The 19,794-nt window shown below is 49.6% G+C and overlaps 1 pseudogene; it reads left to right on the forward strand.

The window, feature by feature from the left end:
- Positions 1 to 244: 244 nt before the first annotated feature.
- Positions 245 to 600, forward strand: LOC109690841 (clathrin light chain A pseudogene; annotated as a pseudogene).
- The last annotated feature ends 19,194 nt before the right edge of the window (positions 601 to 19,794 follow it).

The raw sequence follows: 19,794 nt of genomic DNA on the forward strand, positions 1-19,794 counted from the left end.
TCCGCTGCAGTTCCCTGGCTGTGGCCTTTCCTTTCTCTAATAAATCCCACTTTATACACCGGCTTTGGCTCGTCACTCAGCTGCCTCACGAGCCAGCTCTCTGGCCTGTGAAGACGAGGACCCTCGACCCCAGCACGTAACACTACCAGGAGAATAACGGTCCAACAGATAGTCATGCAGCTATTTCCAAATGGATCGATTGCAACCAGAGCCTGAAAGTATCTGTAAACGGGGAGAAGAGCAAATGGAACGCTTGGAAACCGTTGAAACCAATTCTCGGAAACAAGAAGCAGAGAGGAAAGAAAAAGCACTAAAGGATCAAGCCAGGATGAGCAGTTTCAGAAAACAAAAGCAAACAACAGTGCAGCAGCAGAAGCCTTTGTAAACGACATTGATGAGTCGTCCCCAGGCACTGAGAGAGAGTGGGTGGTCCAGCTGTGTGACTTCAATCCCAAATCCAGCAAACAGGCCAAAGATGTCTCCTGCATGAGCTCCGTCCTCATCTCCCTCAAGCAGGCTCCCCTGGAGCACTGAGAGCACCCTGAGCACCCACCACATCTGCAAGATCTTAGTCCTACTCAGTGAGGCTGTTCCCTGAGAAACCGGGTTAATTAGGTACAGTTCTTTTGGACCAAACCTTTTGTCTTTAGAGTTGATCATTGTTTGTGATCGCATGTTTTCTTCAACTGTGATCTTTCTCCCCAGCATTCGGAGAGGAGGGCAGCGGAGCTCCCAACAGTGGTCTCACCCTGTGTTTTTGCACATTGTTCTGAGAATAAATTTTTGTTTTAAGCATTAAAAAAAAAGTCCGTTTCTGCTGGGTATTGAGGGGGTGGGGGGAAGAGGGAGGGGGCGGAGTGGGTGGTAAAGGAGGGGGTGGGGGCAGGGGGGAGAAGTGACCCAAGCCTTGTATGCACATATGAATAATAAAAGGAAAAAAAAAAAGTCAGTGAAACTTTTGGCATGTGCTTGAAATTAGTACCATCCAGATGAAAAAAACCCCTCCATTTGGGCAACCCTGGTTTTTTTTGTGGTGGTGGTGCTGGGGTTTATACTTGTAGCCTCACGCTTGCTAGGCAGGCGCTCAACCACTTCTGCCACTTTGTCAACCCTTTTTTTGTGTTTGGTGTTTTTGAGATAGGGTGTCAGCCCAGGGCTGGCTTTGAACCTGAGATCCTCCTGACCTCTGCCTCCTGAATAGCTAGGATTATAGGTGTGAGCCACCAGCACACAACTAAAGTTTTGATTCTTTTCAGTGCTGTATACCTATTACCTTACCTGACCAGAGATTCAAAATTTTACCCCAAAGGTAAAAAAGCTAAATTAATACCTACACATGACATCTGTGTAGCTGTAATGCTCATTGTGGCTTGGTCCTCTGTATATTAAATGTATTTATGTTCCCCAAAGATATAATAAGCCTTCTAAAATGCAAATTTTAGGAAAACATTTTACCAAGCTGATGTCCACCAAATTAAAATTGTTGACAGTGATGACAGCCCTTTGCAGGCTTGCGTCCATGTGTTCCTAATTGTAACAAGGACAGCCTGATGGTGCTGGTATAATATGTCATAATTATTATCCTAAAATGCTGTCTACAATGAAAATCACCAGACTGTTCTACCATCACAAAGCTGTTTTTCACAATTTTAACCCCAGAGATTCTAAGTCTTTTGTCATTGCGGTTTTGATCCTTCTCTGGCACGTTTTCAGTTGGGCTCATAGCGGACAATGCCTATAAGTACTTATCTGTCCAATGAGTTAGCTTTAAATATTTGCTTTTGTTGGGCTTGTTTTAGATTTTCCTTGTAAAACTTTGTGACTGTTGAGTGTTGACATTCTACAGAAGTACAACTGCTAACAATAGTACCCTGAGAAGCATCCATCGCCTACAGAACAGAGCTCAACTTAAGAGTGGGCTCCAGGTAAGCCCAGCCTAAGATCCACTTCTAAAACTCTCTGTTGCTTAAGTTTCTCCAGAAGGACCTTAGTGACTCTGACTCCCACCTGAGCCATCTGTCACCCCCTCCAATGTGGGGTCAGATCAGACCAACGGGACCATCTCATATCAGCCACAAGCAAAGACCTACCAGGATAGAGCTTATTCTAGTGCTGAGGACCCTTAAAACCAAACCGCCAGGTGATCAGTCAGTGATGTCTTCAGAGAAAACTGTTCAGAGACAAAGAGTTTGAAACAGAAAAAGCCATTCGGACAAGAGGAGAAATTGTCAGATTCCAAATGGAATATAGTTACCTGATGGTACAGCTCATGCCTGTCTACCTTCCAACTGGACAGGAACTTTCACCCTTGCCTTTCTACCCGCACCCCCAAAAAATAAACAGGTGCCGCTCCCTACATTTGGACATTCACAATCTCTTAAAAAACGAGAGGGTTATCCAACCCACACATCTGCTAACAGGCCTCAGAATTACACCAGGTACAGGGGCAGGAGTGGGAGAAATGGTTTCTTCCCTCGTGATCTATAAAACCTGTCATTAGAGGAAGCCAATGACCTAGAGACCATAGCCTAAACCTTCATGGATTTACAGGGACAAATTGACCCTCTTAGCAGCTGTGGTCCTACAGAACAAAGGGGCTTTACATGTGCTCACTTCTGTCCTGGTGGGAACCTGTGCTATGCTTGGAGAAGACTGTGGCCTTTGGGTTAATAGACCAGGACAAGTTCAGACTAATAATCATAAATTAACCCACCCGGCCTCTCAATTTAGACAACAGGCCACTCAGGGACAATGCTGGTCATGGCTGTCCTGACTTCTCCCCCTCTCGGGAACGCTATGTCTATTTTACTCCTTTTCGCCATTGGATCTTGCTTTATTAACCTCCTAATCGTTTGTTTCTTTCTGCCTCCAAGCCATAAAGTTACAGATGATGCTACAGTGTGGGTTCCACCCCCTGCTGCCTGACCCTCTTGTGCCCGTTAGGCCCCTGGGCTAAGATTCCACACAATTGTATTCCATATTCAATTAGTCCCTGCTGTGTCCTCTCAGACTGCCCTGCCAGAGCAATAGCTACACAGGCAGCGATGTCTCCACTACCCTATCCAGCAGGAAGCAGGTACAAGATGAGACATTCCCATTTAAATCAGTATTGGTTTTGCTGTAATGTTGGGGGCGGGGATGGTGGAGGAGGCCCCTCCTCGCTTAAGGAAGCATGGTGGGAACAAAATACCAGCAGCCCTGCAGGACAAGGAAGCAAAATACTGGAATTAGGATGTGAAAGCCAAGCTCACAAATTGTTCTTGCACCTGAAAATCAAACCATGATCAGAGGAAAAGACAGCCAATCAACAAGGCCCAAAAAGAAGACGGCCAATCACAATAGTCAAACCCAAGGTGTAAAACTCACCCTCAGCCTGCCTCTGAGCACCACACTCCCTCCTCTCGTTGCCTGCCGCCCTCCTCCTTCCCCTTTAAGTGTCCTAATAAAGCTTGGCTTTTCCTACTCTCCCATCCCAATAAATTCTCTCATCAACCTGTGGTTCCAAAATCCACAACAGAAAGGTGGAGGCGAATCAGGAGAAATGAATGAGAAGATGGGGGCAGGGAGCAGCTTAACTGGGGGGCATTGACATCTGTTCAGCAGCAGGACGAGAAAGAAGGAAGCTGCTGGCATACAGCTGGTGCTTCGATGGCCAAGACTGGGGAACTCAGCCTGGACCCTGTGAACCTGTCCCGCGTCCTGGAGGCCAGCAAAGCCAGCGATGGGAACTGTGACTTCATGTGTTGAGATGATCTGTGTGGCCCCACAGCTCTCCCTTGAAGAGACTGGACTCTGTGTAAGGAAGGGTATTTCGCCCTTAACCTTGTCACAGGGGACACAGGTGAAGCACATCCTCACTGACCCCAGTTTATCATATAGCCTGGCAACATGGGGTCCACCGGAAACCTTTGTGGTCTGCACTGAACACTAAAGAATTCTAGGAGGACGACAGATGACCTTTTGATTAAAGAGTGGTTTTTTTCCTTTCTTTTCTTTTCTTTTTTTGTTTTTTTTGGTAGTACTGGGATTTAAACTCAGGGCCTCATGCTTGGCAAGCAAGTGCTCTACCACTTGAGCCATGCCCGTCCTCTGCCCCCAAACCTACTAGTTCCTTTTTCAACAGGCTTATCTGGCAAGATGCAACTTACATGGTTTATGAAGGTCAACAGACCAGCAGGAAGTATAAGGCAGATTAAGCACCTATTATAGAAGGACCTAGGTGACTTTGTGCCTGATACAGCAGGACATGAGGTGGCTTTGTCAGCACCTGTTGGGTGAAGATGGCACAGGAACTGAAGCCACCAGAAACCTATGCCCTTATAGATTTGGGTAGCACCTTCTTTGCAAGCCCAGCTCGGGAGTCTAGCCAGGCACAACACACAAGCTCTTGGAATGTAAATCAGTATACATTTGCTGTTTTGCCATGAAAATGTTTGAATTTGCAAGTTGTCATAACTTGGTTAGCAGCACTTGGATTTGATGGCCATTAAGAAAAGCAGTAACTCTTACACTGGTGACTTCCAGACATGTGCTCTTCAGAGGAAGAGGACTGGAGTAGGTGAGGACACCAGTCACCAGCACAGTGTGGAGACTGCAGATAAATTTCTCTGAATGGCTTGCCTAATCTAGGCTGTGAAACTCCTGGGTTCTGTGTGGCCTGGAGCAACAGAGGTATCTCTCAACTGACAAATATGTCCCTATTCCTACTACCCGGGCCTCTCCATGGACTGTTCTCAGCTGCACACTCACTCCCTGTGCCCTGCTGTTGAGCAGACACAGATTCAGTGCTAGTGTTGTGGCAATATTGTCAGAGGAGAAACCAAGCAACACTCGGAGGAGTGGAGAACTCAGATTTTAATTTTTACGCTAGCGGGCCCAGACATGTACCTGTGTCTGAGCCCCGAACAAAGGATTCACAGGATATTTAAAAGACAGTGCAGGGCATCAGGTCACAAGGAGTGTGCTCTCCCATCAATTAGGGGCTAGTAGTGGGTTAGAGACCTAAGGTTTAGATAAGAGCAGCAGGGGAGCCTGCTTTGGAAAGTTTATTTACAAGTGGAGACAAAGGAAGGCAGGAATGGGTGCTTATCTCTGCATGGTGCCTTTCATCTGGGTCCCAAACTTTTGCATGGCTCTAATGGGCAATTCCTCACAGCTCTGTCCGAGGTTACAGCTTTTAATTGACAGTTTACCATGTTTTACAACCCTGTTGCAAGGCTGTCGTCCTCTTCACTAGGCTTTGTCAGTAGCCTTGATCCCTCTCTGGATTCAGGTGGGCTGCCGTTATTACTCCATGTGGACCCAGCAGCCCACACGATGGGCTCTAGCTGCCTCTCTGGCAGTGCCAACAGGCCTCTTCCAGGAGGGTTGTGGTTACCTCTTCCCACCCTGCTATGCATCCTCAGAACATGGGCACCAGCTCTGTTCCATCCCTGGCCCACACCCTTCCAGAGTCTGCTGCGCTGCAGCAGCTCCACCTGCTCTGAGGGCCTCAGCCTCACGTCTCCCTCAGCACCCTTTGCCTCAGGGTGGGAGCAGGGCTGCTTGAGTCAGTAGTTCTCAGCCTGCGAACTCCACTTTTGCGTGGAGTGACTAACCACCTGCCACACATCAGCAGTTTTTTTCCTGTTGTGTCTCACCTCTTAACCACCGTCTTCCCAATCCCCACCCCCAGCCTCTGGTGACCACCATTTTACTCTCTGATAATAAGTCTGACTTTCTAAGATTCCACATAGAAGTGAAGTCATCGGCATTTGTCTCTATGCGGTGACTCCATACCTAGGACCCCAGCCACCAGGAAGTTCATTTGTCACTTGGAGCTTTGGTATGAAGGTGGGAGGAAGGCCAGGTGTACACATCACAGAATCGCTTTCTAACCCAGTTTTGTTCATGTAGCAGAGCAGCCTGGGGGACTCAGACAAATGGTGGGACAGCAGGTTTGCCATGAACTCAGACTAACAAGGCTGCTTTCTTCCAATGCAGGTGCCCACCTCACTGCCACAGTGTGCACCCCACTCCTAGGCCCCCAAGGGCAGCTGCATGAAAATTGTGGTGGGCACTGGGAGACTGTCATAAACAGGTGTGCGGAAGTGTGAGGAGTTGGCTAAGTCACTTAAACAGAGAGTCCTGAGATTGTGACAGGAAGGCAGCTGAGTCCATTGGCAGGGCTCCAGGACGGGACCGGCAACCAGGCCCTTTATTCCTGTCCCACCTGTCAGACGTGTCTTTCATTTTTCTGGAGCTGGTGGTACCAGGACCTGATGTCCATCCATTAAAGTTGGCAGAACAGGCTCCTGAAGGACCTTTGAGCTGGGCCAGGACTTGACCCCTATAGCCATGGGGAGGCTACCAGAAGTGTGACCATCACCAGGTAGAAGATCCATCTGTGACTTTTCACCTGCAAGGCTCACCACAGCAGTGGGGCCAAAGAGAAGTGCCGGCAGAGCTGCTCCAGGCACCTGCTCAAGGGAAGAGTGGGCCAGAGAGGGGACAGCAGGACTGGGGAGCTCATGCAATCACCCTTTCCATGAGAGCCAAGGCAAGAGGACAGCACTCCCACCCACCTCCTTAGATCCCAGATCTGCTGCCTATTAGAGGTAGGGGACAAAGCTACAGACCTGCCTTCCCCAGCAGGGAGCTGGACTTCTGATGACCTCCCCTGGAAAATTCCAGGACACAGTGCCCCTATCCCACAGGGATTCTCCTCCCTGCCAGGACAATACAGAGGAGCTCATGGGCAGTGCCACAGCCTGGCTTCTGCCCGGTACCCACACACATGTGGCAGGATGTCACTGTGTCCCCAGAGCTTGACTTGCTCCTCAAAATCAGCCAAGTGTCAAGTGGAGCTGTGGGAGGAACTCAAGAGGCAGAGACATACAACCTATGACCTGAGGGCCTGGCCACCCACAAGATTCAGACACACCTAGGAGCTGTAGAGGGACAGTGGTGTAAGACACGCAGTGGTCTGCCCCTCCTGGAACATGGTGTTTGGGAACTCTACAGTCTTTCCAAACTGAACTAACCTTATCCATGATGACGGCAGGGACCCACGCCCTGGCTGGGTTCAGAGTGTCCCCACCTGCTGGACACTGCAGGAATTTTAGAATGCGGTCCAAGGGTCCCAAGTCAGATGCAAATAATGTTTCTGGAAGCCTGTCCTGAATCAAAAGTCTCGCCATCCCACGTAGGGACACCAGAGGGCGAGCTCTCCCAGGAGAGCCTCCAGGACAGTGGGCTGCAAAGGCCTGGAAAGCCATTAGTGAGGAAGGGGTCAAATTGGGTCAGTCACCTTCAACACCACTGGGAGAGAGTTGTGTCCTTCCCTTCCTGTGGGTTATGGGACGTGCTACTCACTATGCTTCTAAGGCCCTTAAAGTGAGCAGCCAAAGTAGAAGCGTGCCTGCCTGGCAAGTGTGAGGCCCTGAGTTCAAACCTCAGTACCACATTTAAAAAAAAAAGGTGACTGGCCAGGCTGGGGCAGGGGCTGGGGCTGGGGAGGTTTTTAGGGGACCCCAATGTAAGTGTAAATCAGAGCAAGGCATTGCTGGTCAAAGTGACCTCTACCTTTGTGTGCAGTGGCCTGAGTTCCAAAAGCAAAAAGGGAAAACTTGACTTGGTCGTCATTCCACTGGCTGGGCTGAGCACGCTGTTCCTGTGGCAGGGGCAGGGGCAGGGGCAAGTGTCCGGTGTCACACATGACAGCTGGGAGCTGTCTGCACTGTGCCACCTGAGGAGCTGTTGCGTCCACAAGCCAGAAGCAGTCCAGACCAGGCTGAACAACGCCTCCTCTCCCGTTACCTGGAACAGGTGGCACACGGTGACGGTCATTCCTGTCTTGGACAATGTGTGGGAAATGCAGTGTTATTTAATCTCTGTTCCATAGCTGCACGGTGTAACAAAGGATTTATAAATGTATTCATAGTGTTGAATTTTCAAAAATAGGTTTATGCCAGCAATGGCCCCGGGATGAGAAAATCTTTGGGGAGTCCGCCTTGAAGTCCTCGGTTGATACAACACTTTCAAAGCTGACTGGACAGGGAAAAGCCAAACTCTGAGGCCTTTAAAAACTCTTATGCACAATTAATGCTTCCATCCATGCCGGAGCACTCTTGAGACGCCCACCGAGGCTTGTGGGTAAGGAGGAGTGGAAGAGCAGAATCATCTGGGTCCCCAGTGGGTCCCCCCATTTGCAGTGCGTCACTGTGAGTAGAGCTGGTGGAAGCTGCAGGCGGGGGGCCCAGGCTGGAATGGAGCAGTGGGCACCCTGAGTGTCAGTAATAATCGCTGGGACCACTCCCCACAAAAATAGTCCTATTCTCCCTGGAAATTGTAATCATCTTTAGGCAACATTTATGAAAACTATGAACCCTAACACCATCTTCCCACTCTCCTGGCCAAGGAGAAAACCAAAACTTTCCTTCTCAATGCCCCCGACCCCCAACCAAGAGGACAGAGTCTGAAAAATAACCCCTGCCTTTCCTTTTGCCACAGTTGTCAAGCCCGATCACCTAAAGCAAATGTCCCCAAGACCTTGCCTCGGTTGCAAATACAATCAGTTCTCATTTGCTGTAGGTACGGCCTAAACGTCACTGCAAACACCGAATCAGCGAGTGCCCCGGCTGTGAGGGTGTTATAGGCTCTGATCCGAAGATTCCCAAATTCTTTGTGTTCCAAGTGGAAGAATCCAGGCAGAACACGTGGATGTAGTAAGGGAGGTAATAGAGTTTATTAAAGGTAAGGGGAAGGAATCACAAAAAACAATGGATGGAGAAGCAGGAAATAGAGAGCGGGCTGTGTGTTTCAAGGCACTTTAAACCTCCAGTAACCTGTGTGAGAGGAGGGGTTTGGGCGGCCCCTGCTAAGGTGCAGGACAGTTTCTCTTATGCTAATCCTCAGGCACCCGAACTTCACGTGGATGGAAGTTTCCAGAGTGATCGTTTGTTGCCTAGCTCTGCAGTTAGCAGAGGATTTGCAACTGAGAAGGAGGTTCAGAGGGGTGAGAAGGTATCTATCTGAAATGTCCTAGGTTAAGTTATTTAACCCTACTTTTATTTTTATTTCCCTACTTTTAGCCTGCATCAAGGGGACAGGTAGGTTTTGGGCTCTGTGAGCCTGTTTCATCAACGGATCAACACTTGACCTTGTTTCACTTACGTGTGCTTTTGTTCAAAGACACCTGACTGAATGCATATTGTTAATTCATTCACACTGAACTTGGCCCCAAGGAGGAGCTCTCCAAAAGGGAGGAGGCTCCTCCTGACCCTTGGGTGTCAAGGTCGTCACGTTGTCACAAAAGGAATTTTAGGACACATTGAGATAGGGACCAAGAAAGTTTATTAGTAAAGGAAAGGAAAGCTAGGAAGCTAGAACACAGCCCAGACATGGGTGCGGGCACACCAGGTAACAGGTGCAGTGAGTGCTCCAATGGCAGGAGTGAAAATATTTAGGGTGAAAAAGTGGGTTGGGGGTTCGGTTCAAGGTCACCCTAGAATAAGTGCTCCCCTTTGTTCTGACACCTGGTACATTTAGCCATTCGTGCTGTTACACTGGCTTACCAACTGGGGCCAGAGATTTTAAGGTTGGTCCTCTTATTAAATCTCGGTCATTGTGACATAGATGTTTGGCATCCTCTAAACAAAGACGGGTTTTGCCAGATGTGCCTTCAGGACTGGTGTCCATCGTGGGATAACTGCTTTCCTTTACAGAGACTTTTTATGCCCAGAGGAGTCATTTTCCCAAGTGGTTTTTCCCAGGATAGGTGTCTCTTTAAAAAGAGTTCCTAGCTCAGTTCCCAGAGTGCACTAATTATTTGGGCAAGCAGGCAAGGTCAGGGGGAGAGCTGCTCCTTTTTGCTTTTTTTACTTTTAAATCTTGCAGCTTGTTGAGGGAGTGTGAGGCTTAAAGCAAAGGAAGTGGTGCCTGTGTGCTTTTAATCAAGCTAATCGTCAACACAGTGCTTTTCTCTGAATTCCCGGCTGCTGTTTCCCAGGCCTCATTTTCCCTCATCCGTCCTGCCTCAAACTCACAGTCAAGGGCACCTCCACCGCACAGCTCTCTTAGCACCCTTGCTCCTCTGGCAGGCTCACACAGCCATTAGTCAGCACTTCAGCACGATGCTTGGGACCATTTTAATTGGTAAAATCACCAACAAAACCCACAAAAATACAAAAAACTGTGGCACCAAATAGGCCATGAAAAGACACAGGATGAGCTCTAGAACAAGAGGGCAGGTGGCCTTATATGACCTCAGCTGGGAATGTGGTGTTGGATGACTCAAATTTTCTGGCTGGCTGTGTATGTCCACACGTGTCCACAGAAGTGGCCAGGTAGTGATTTGGGAGATACAAATAAGTGATAGCAAATAGGAGGAATCACAAATACAGAATCCGAGGCTAAGAAGACCCTCTGAGCATAAATCTCAGGAACCATGGGACCTGCAAAAGTCTGCAAGAAAACCAAGCAGGTCGTGGGCACCAGAGCAGCTAAGATAATAAGAACCTAGATCAAAATTAATGTCTAGCAAAGGGCTGGGAACATTTCCTAAATTAAACCTTCCCTTCTCAGTTGTTTGATGGGAAACCTCTCTAGCTATTGTCACTCAGCCACACCAACACCCCATCGAACCATCCCCTGGGTCAAGATACTGACCATTCGTCTCCAGGTCCAGCTCCAGCTCCCCCTCCAGGGCACCTCCCCAGCCTCCCCAGCAGCCTGGATGCCAGCATTGGCACCAAGTCTGCCCCCACCCCACTCTGAGATCCTGTGTGGCTTGTTTATCTTTGAGACAGTCCCGCTCTGCTGCCCAGGCTGGCCTTGAGCTCCTGGACTCAAGAGATCTTCTGCTTCAGTCCCCTGCATAGCTGGGACTGCAGGTAGTCCCGTCATGTCTGGCTCTCATGTCATCTATTAAAAGCCCTTCAGTGGCTTCCCTAGGGCTAGTCACCACCATCCAGCCAGGACAATTCAATTTAAAATCAATGATCCAGACTTCTTTCGTTGTTTGTTTGTAAGGTGTTTTGCTTTGTTTTGTGAGATCCAGTCACTGTGCAACCCAGGCTGGTCTTGAACTTGAGCTCTTCCCACCTCAGTCTCCCAAGTGCACCACCATGCCCAGCTAATCTAAGTTTTTCTAATTGACTCTTCATTGCTTATCTCTCAAAACTGTGACTACTCGTCCATTTGGCAGAAGAACCTTAGGAGGAAGAAGAAGCATCTTGGCAGGTGCTGGTTAGACAAGGCATCAGGGGAACAGACCTGGCTTCCCACCTTCCAGACTCACTATAGGGCTGGGGTTCCTTAGTGAGACCCTGTCAAGACGTAAAGCATCTGCCTAGACTTGAGTTCAAACTCCAGTACCGCCAAAAAAAAAAAAAAAAGACTTGCTGTAGGGAAAAGCACTTTGTCTGCACAGCAGGGATTAGCAAGTCATTAAATTGTTTTCCATGTTTAACACAGTGTGTCAGTGTTCTCTGGGCTTCCAGAACACTTTTTCCTTTAAGGACCAAATAAATTCAGCTCCATCCTTTGCTGCTACAGAAACCTCGAACATTGTTGAGGTGTCCCAAGCAGTCTTAGCTTCTCCTGAAGCCACCTCTCCCCTGGGTAGGACATGCCAACTGCAGGCTCCGCCTCCTCCCCGTGTTGCCTGTCTCCTGCTCCCCGGACAGAGCCAGCCCTACCCAGCAGAGCAGACCCAGACTGACTCTGAGAGGAAAATGAGAGCAAAGCTCCAGCAAAGATGCCAGGGGTGAGGACTTGGCGTGAAGAGAAGGCAGATGTGGAGGGGAAGTGTCAGGGTGAGCAGCAACCCCAAGTTCACATCCAACCAGCACCTCAGATTGTGACCTCATTTGGAAATGTCTTTGCATGAAGTGAGGATGGAGATTCTCCAGATGGACCCAGCATCCCGTGCCATTGCCATCATAGGAGACAGAAGAAAGTGAAGGCCATGCAATGACAGAGGCAGAGGCTGGTGTGACACGACCTCAAGGGTCCCTGAAGCCAGAGAAGCAGGAAGGATCCTCCCAGACCCCTCAGGGGGCACCACCCTGTAACACCTTGGATCTCAGACTTCTGGCCCTGGTACCACTTGTGGCTGGATGTCAAATCTGCCCCTGGAGCCCACCTCAGGGTGATAGCTGTCCACCTGGGAAGCCAGCTTGCCTCTCCCTGCTCCTTGAGCCCTCTTCCAACTCCACTCTGCAGGTCCAGGGGCCCCCAAACCTGCTCCTGTTTTCCCTGTGGAAATCTCCTCACTTTGCAGACCTTCCTTTAGATGTGCGTACACACATCCCACAGCATCCTAGATCCGAGGAAAGGGGCTGCCATGCCAGTCATAGGATGGGATGTGTCGTCACCCAAGATGGCACTCCAAGCCATAGGTGACCTCGGCCCTATTCTTGTGAAGAACCAGCCTGATGGGAGGAGCCTCCGATGGGGTCTCCTAGAAGCCACCTGCAGCTGCCCATGGAGCAGAGCTGGAGCTGGGGAGAGCCCTTTGGGGTTCTCTGCCTAGGCTCAAACTCCAAATGGACACAAACACCAATGCTGAGGCTTTTTGCTTGGTTTGGTTTGGGGTGAGGGTGGTTTTTAATGCCTCGAGTGCAGAAAACTGAATGTTACTCGAGTCTTCAGTCTGTGCTGCCTTCTCGCTGTCAGCCTCCACATTCGTGTTCCTCTCTCTGTCCTAACCGTATAACAGCTGTCTGTGAGCTCACAACCAGCAGGACCACCTGAACACGGACTGTGGCTCACTGCTGCCTGCTGGTGCTCCACAGCTCATCTCCACCTCCCCTCCTGGGGCAGATGGAAGATTCTGGAAGGCTGAGTTGATTATGCTCACTGTCTCCAGACAGGTAGGTGAATGGATAGGTAGACATTGAAAGATACACGATGGGTGGAAGAGGTTAGATAGATTGTAAATAGATGACAGATGACAGACAGATAATGGACAGATGGATAGACAATAGATAGCTAGATAGATTAGATAGATAGACAGATAGATAGACAGATAGATAGATAGATAGATTAGACAGATAGACAGACAGATAGATAGACAGATAGATAGATAGATTAGATAGACAGACAGACAGACAGATAGACAGATAGATTAGATAGACAGATAGATAGATAGATAGATAGATAGATAGATAGATTAGATAGATAGATGAAAGATAGATAGATAGGACTAAAAAGCTCTGTGACGTCTAGCTGGGCATAGTGGCCACACCTGCAGTCCCAGCTACTCAGGAGACTGAGGCAGGAGGACCACTTAAGCCCGGGGGTTGGAGACCAGCCTGGGAAACACAGTAAGATGCTGTCTCAAAAATAATACTAATAACAAAATACAATCAATAAATTTTACTAAATCTATAAAGCTTTTTTCCATTGCACTTACATAAAGCGTTATGAAGTAGCTCAGGAGTTTCAGGCTTGTGTCATCTTTTGGGGTTTGTGACTCGGTTTGCTCACATTGTTCGGTGCACAGTTGCATGTTCATGGTAACTGCTGTACAATATTCCATCGTGCAGCCCTATCACAATTCACTAACACGTTCTCTTGCTACTGGGCATTTTGGCTCCTCCAATATTCTGGTTCTTAGCTGGGCACTGGTGGCTCACGCCTGTAATCCTAGCTACTCAGGAAGCAGAGAGCAGGAGGATCACAGTTCAAAGCCAGTCTGGGCAAATAGTTCATGAGACCCTATCTCAACAATACTCAACACAAAAAAGGGCTGGCAGGATGGTTCAAGGGGGGAGCTGCTGCTTAGCAAGTGTGAGGCCCTGAGCTCAAACCCCAGTACCACACACACAAAAAAGAATATTCTCGCTCTTGTGAACAGTACAACAGTCACACACATACCTCCGGGTACACACGTGCAAGTTTTTAACCGGGCGTTATGTTGTGAAGGAATGGCTTGGTCCTGGGTGACGTAAACGTCAACTCTGCAGAACACACCGCATGTTCCCCGTGTGGCTGTGCAATCACTCTCTACCTGACCCTTCCACGAGAAGCTGGCAGACACGCAGTCTTCAGCACATGGCATTGTCTGACTTCTCATGTTTGCTATTCCAGGGTGGACGACTCAACTCGTGTGTGGCTGTTTCCCCGGTAACTGGTGAACTCGAAGGTCTCCATTTGGCGTACCCATTCTGTGACTCGCCTGTGTGGGTCTTCTGCCATTTCCGCAGATTGTTCATTCTCTCCTCCCTGTCTGTGGATATTATTAATCGAGCCGCAAAGCGAACTCTTGTCAGTCATGCTTGTTGCAAGTCTTTTGCTTTCTTTAAGGTATATTTTGAGGCCAGGCACAGTGGCTCACATCTGTAATCTCAGCTACATGGGAGGCCTAAGAAGTCATTGGTTAGGAGGATCACAGTCCTAGACTGGCCCCGGGGGAGATGGGGAAAGACAGGAGACCCAACTTAAAAAAATAACTAAAGCAAAAAAGGCCTGGGGGCATGACTCAAGTGGTAGAGGACCTGACTAGCAAATGCAAGGCCCTGAGTTCAAATCCTATACCAACAAAAATATTTTTTGACCAATGAATGTTTTTAATTTTGTGATCATAATTTTATCATGATTTGTTCTATTTTCATCACACTTGGGAAATCCTCCTCTGCCCCCAAATCACACAGAAATTCCTTTTTGTTTTTTAAAAGCTCTTCAGGTTTTTCTCTTTACATTTATGTCTTTGATCCTGGAGTTGGCTTTGGTGGGTGATATGAGTGGGCTTCCGATATCATGTTCCTGGGTACCCCTTTCTAGCTCTAGTCATCAAAAGGACTCTTCATTTCCCACCATTCTGACCACCTGTCGTCTGTGTGGTTCCGTGAACAAATGGCTCTGCTTCTGGATGCCTGGTTCAATTTCCCTGGCCGGTCTTTACCCGTAACAATCACTGGCTACCCCTCTCCAGTACTGCACTTCCACACTTGTTTGTATCTGATAGCACATGTCTTGGTTGTTATTCTTGGCCCTTCCTTCTTTCCAGCTAGGAGCCCTGGACCAAGTCAATCCACCTTGCTGCTAGCTTCTCCACTGCACATAGGGACAGTGGTGGCCTCCCCACCTGGGATTAGAAAACTCACATACAGCAGTGAGCCAATACTTGCTACTGGCATTCTTGGGCCCTAAAGGATACTTTCCTCACTGGGGTTTTTGTTATTTTGGATAAACACTAAGTTTGGGACTGGGCTCTCTGAAGGCTTCTCTGTTGTCCCAAAATGAGAAGCCAAACAGGCTGGCAGGGGGGCTGCCTCAGTCTTATAAAATATGGGGACTTAGAGATGCTTGCTCACCTCTGCTAGGGATGAATAAAGGGAATACTGCAGGTAGAGCCAGGCTCCGTGGGCCTGGTGGAACAGGTGGGAGCCTGGCCTCAGCCCACACAGCTCTGAGCTTTGCCTGGGAAGGCTTTGGCCTTTTCAGGGTCAAGGAAGAGGCAGGCTTCGAAGCCCCATCCTGTCCCAAAGCCCTTGGCCACTTGGAGGTGGGAGGACCAAGGCCCAAGTTCCTGAGGTCACTCTTTGGCCCCACCTTAGGCCTCTGAGAGGTACAAAGGGGAGGCTGAGTTTCAACAGTAGCACTTCCAGGAGGGCTCTGTAGGAAAATGCAAGGGGATTTGGAGCAGCCGTGGTGATTACTTGGTGATTACTCAAGTTTTAATCTTCAACTCTTCTTCCCGGCCTTGCCCCTCAGGTGGGCCGGCTGTCCTGGGAGGCCTCCCCTGCATCAAGACCACAAGCCACACTGCCTCAGGCATCTGCTCATCTTCCTGCATCACAAAGGCTCAGTTGAGGCCAGTGTGGCCCAGGTCCCCAAGTCCATAAAGGGGCCTAATACTCAGGATGGACTGGAGCAGGGACCTCAAAATTCCCCTGTCCAACAGATCGTGGGAAGGTGGGCATTTGGAGACACTGGGGCTTCAACCAAAAGGAATGGGCTACTTCCTCCACCCCCATCCACCCTTGCTGGTCCCTCCCAGCATCCACCTGCTCTTCAGACACATGACTCATGTCATGCCTGACCTTCTCTCACTGCTTTTTATTGTATTCACTCATTCATTCAACAAAATTATTGACAGCTCCTCAAGGGACTGGCCTGACAGATCCCCTGTGGGCCCTGTCCAAGGAAGAGGGTGGGTCCCTGCGGTGAAGAGCAACCTGCTGACAGCCATCTGTGTGGCTAAGTGGCCTTGGGAGGACGGCATGGGCCCAACCCAAGCACACACAGCCAGGCCACCCAGAGCTGCCTCTAAAGCCCCCCAACTTGCCCATCAGTGTCTACTGGACACTCCAGCAAGCTTCTCACCTTGCCCACCTTTGACCTGTGGCTGCTGGTCAGCTCCACCAGCGCCAAGGGAAGAAGCTGCTGTGGAATTTGGGGGAACTTGGGGACAGTGGCAGGGGAGGGCAGAGGCTTTGAGGCAGTCTGGGAATTCTGGGATTCCAGCCAGGAAAGCCTCTAGTAGAAAGGCCATGGGCAGGTGGTCTGATGACACCCTGCTTGCAGACTCTCCTGGCCCCAATGTGGAGGGCCTCCCTATCAGTCTCCTGACTCACTTCCACCCTCCAGGACATCCCCTGTGGTCCTGTGGTGCCTACTCAGCCTGGGTAGCCTTTAACTCATCCTCTGCCCCATACTGCTCCTCACCTGTTCCTTACCACTGCCCACAGACCCCTCCCTGGACCTGGGTTGAGAACTCACTTGGTGACTGACCTGTCCGTCCTTTGAGGAGGCTGGGCTGGAGCAGGAAGGGTCAGCCTGGCATGACCAGGAGACTCCTGGTCCTGCCCTAGACAATGACTCAGTGAGAGGCCCGTCTCAGATTCCGGATCCAGTCTGTGGATGGCAGGACTACATCTCCAAAAGGAGCCTCTATTCCCATGAAAAAGACCTGCAGCCCTGTGGAGGGGCGAGCAGATCCTGCTGGCTGAGTTGTGAGGGCTCCAAGGCTGTGTGTGGACCATGGCCAGTCGTGTACTAGCCACGGTTCCACTGCAGGTACACGCACACGCGCACACACACATGCCTTCTCGGTTACTTGCAGCAGAGAATCCCTTTAAGCACTGCAGTAGGGAGGGGCTTTTGTATGGCTGAAAAATAAAAAAATAGTGATCACAGTGCCTGCATAAAAATTTAAAGAAAAGAAACTTCTGCATGGCAAGAAAAAGAAACAGAAAATCCACCATAGGCAAAATCAGATGGTACAAAGCAAGGGTCTATCCCCTAGCTTTGCAGAGAGCTACTGGAAATGGATAAAAAGAACAACTACGCAGCAGAAAAGGGACAGAAGTTGTTAGCAGACAGCCCAGAGAGATGCAAACAAGATGGAGAGATTAACACTCCGGAAGAAAAGAGGGCCTTACAGACTGATGAACAGTCAGGCCAAGGACTGAGTTTCATCCAAGTGTGCATCTGAGTCCCCTTCTCAAAGACGGTAACAAAAGTGAAATTCCATCTTCGTCACCTGCCAGAATAGGAAAGTCTAACCGTTTCCTGGTGTAGCTCTGAAGGCAACCAAGGCAACAGGAAAGCCAAAAGGCCCAGCAAGGCCACCTCCAGCTCTGAAATAGGAAACCAAGAGAGCAACCAAAGTCTACAGGAGGAGGCTGGAAGCACACCCCAGAAAGCAAGCGGGATGTGCAGCTGCAGGGAGCGATTGGAAGCTAGATTTGCATTCACAAGGAACAATCCCTAAGGGATCGGGGCATCAGTGCTAACTGACCCCCTGCACAAAAACAGAACTGTCTGTCTGCATTTCCTTGTATTTTCATAAAGACATCCTGAGCAGAGAAACAGGAAAGTGGGCAGACAGAGATGGTCAGAGGTACACCTCTCACCGGAGGCTTCTGTATTGGTGCAAATGAAGAGAGGATTACCCTCACCAAATTCCCCAGGAAACTGGGGACAGGGGTTGCCCCTTTCGGCCCCATGTTCCCTATTCCTAGTGGCCTCCCAGTGGCAGGGCTGGGAAGCCCCAGGCCTCACACTCAAAAGCCCATCGGGGGGAGGGATTTGATCCCTCCTTGTCACAAGAAGCCTCCCTGTCACCAGAAGCCTCCCTGTCTCCTCCTGAGCTGTGACAGGCAGCAGGGTCTCCTTTTTCCTGGACAGGACAGTGTTCTTCTCAGAGGCATTGCCCTCCACAGTTACCTGCTAAAGCACCTGTAATGTCTGCCATCTCCGCCAGCACCCTCTCCATGCATGTGCAAGCACACATACACACATGTACAACTGTGTTTGCACATGCACATGCATGTGCACGTACACAACACACATGTACACACGTGTGTGCACAAGGACTGACTAGAGCAGCCATCCCTTTTGTCTTGTTCACTGTTCAGTCCCCAGGGCCTAGAGCCTAGAATTTAGCTCCAGAAAAATAGTAAAGTGAATAAAAACATAAAACTGTGGGCTTGTTCCTCCCATCTCTTCTATGGGCACCCTCTGCTTATTATGGGATGTGGATGGTGCAGATTTCTGGAGGGAACTAAATAGGGAAAGCTGTTAATCTTCCCATGAGCCTACACTCCTCACTCCCTCAGACCAGCATTCTTCCAACTTGGAGTAGAAAAGTCAGAGGGCTGAAGGTGTGGCTCAAGTGGTAGAGCATCTGCCTATCAAGTGTGAGGTCCTAAGTTCAAACCCCATCCTGACAAGAAAGAAAAGACATCATCTTCAGATGATCCTAGGGCTCCAGGACCAGCCCACATCCACGCACACCCCGCCAGCTGGGTGTGTCCCACCTCACAGGCATACCCCAGGCTCAGCAAGGGTGCAGGACTGGCCAGAGTAGCACAGCCAGGAGACAGAAAAGAAATCTGAATCCAGGCAGTCTGACACTCCCCCAAAACCAGTGAAGACTTCGTGCCTGGATGTCCCATTTCTTCTTTTAAGTGGGCAGAGCTAGGGATTGAACCAAGGCAAGTGCAAGCACTCTATCACTAAGCTTTCCTACTTCTTCTAAATCCGCTTCCCAGGTGTAAAGTATCCATAAGATGGGACAGGTGACACTGAGGAGGGGATGGAAGTGCCATGGGAGCCACAGGTCCCAGCACCATGGGAGGGGGGTCCCACATCCACTGGGAAAGGAGAAAGCAGGGAGGGTATCAGCGCCCACTGAGGGAGGAAATCTTTTTAGATTTCCTCTCTGGTTCTGCTTCTTGCTTCTCTGAATCAGCTCTATCCACATGGTCACCTTGGTCCATAGGGGTGTGGGAACAAGGATGGTCCCTTCAGAAATGCTGATGGCAGAAACCTAAAAACAGACCCCTATGCCTTCCAATAAGATGCATGAAATACAGCACAGCTGGCTCATTTCAGTGACTTCAAAGCAGAGCTTGAAAACCAAAGGTCAACCTTGCCATACTGCTCTGGAGAGAGGCTGTGGCAAGCTGTCCATTGCTTATTGAGAAGGGACAGGGCACACTGAATCCTCAGCCCTGCCCAGTTGAACTCAGCTTCTCACAGCTGTGGAGCGTAGCCCTTCCACGACAATCTACGCACTCCTGGAAATGAGGAACCTGACAGCCTAGAAGGTGGGAGCTGAGATGTGGGGTCCAGCCCTCTGTGCTTGCTCCCTCAGGAGCCTCTCTGATTTTATGATTCTTCAAAGAGACCAGAGAATTTCACTCCTGTGTTTTTAAAGCCTTCTCTCAAACAATAAATTGGCACACAAAGCTTTGCCTGAACACTGGCTCAGAGCTTATTCTTATTGGCTGGCAGGTCTTGTCCTCCTGGGAGCTTCAACCTGAGGCTTCCGTCATGCCTGAGCTTTAGTGGCTCTGACTT

The sequence above is a fragment of the Castor canadensis genome, chromosome 3 (assembly GCF_047511655.1).
Source record: "Castor canadensis chromosome 3, mCasCan1.hap1v2, whole genome shotgun sequence".
Classification (NCBI taxonomy): Eukaryota; Metazoa; Chordata; class Mammalia; order Rodentia; family Castoridae; genus Castor; species Castor canadensis.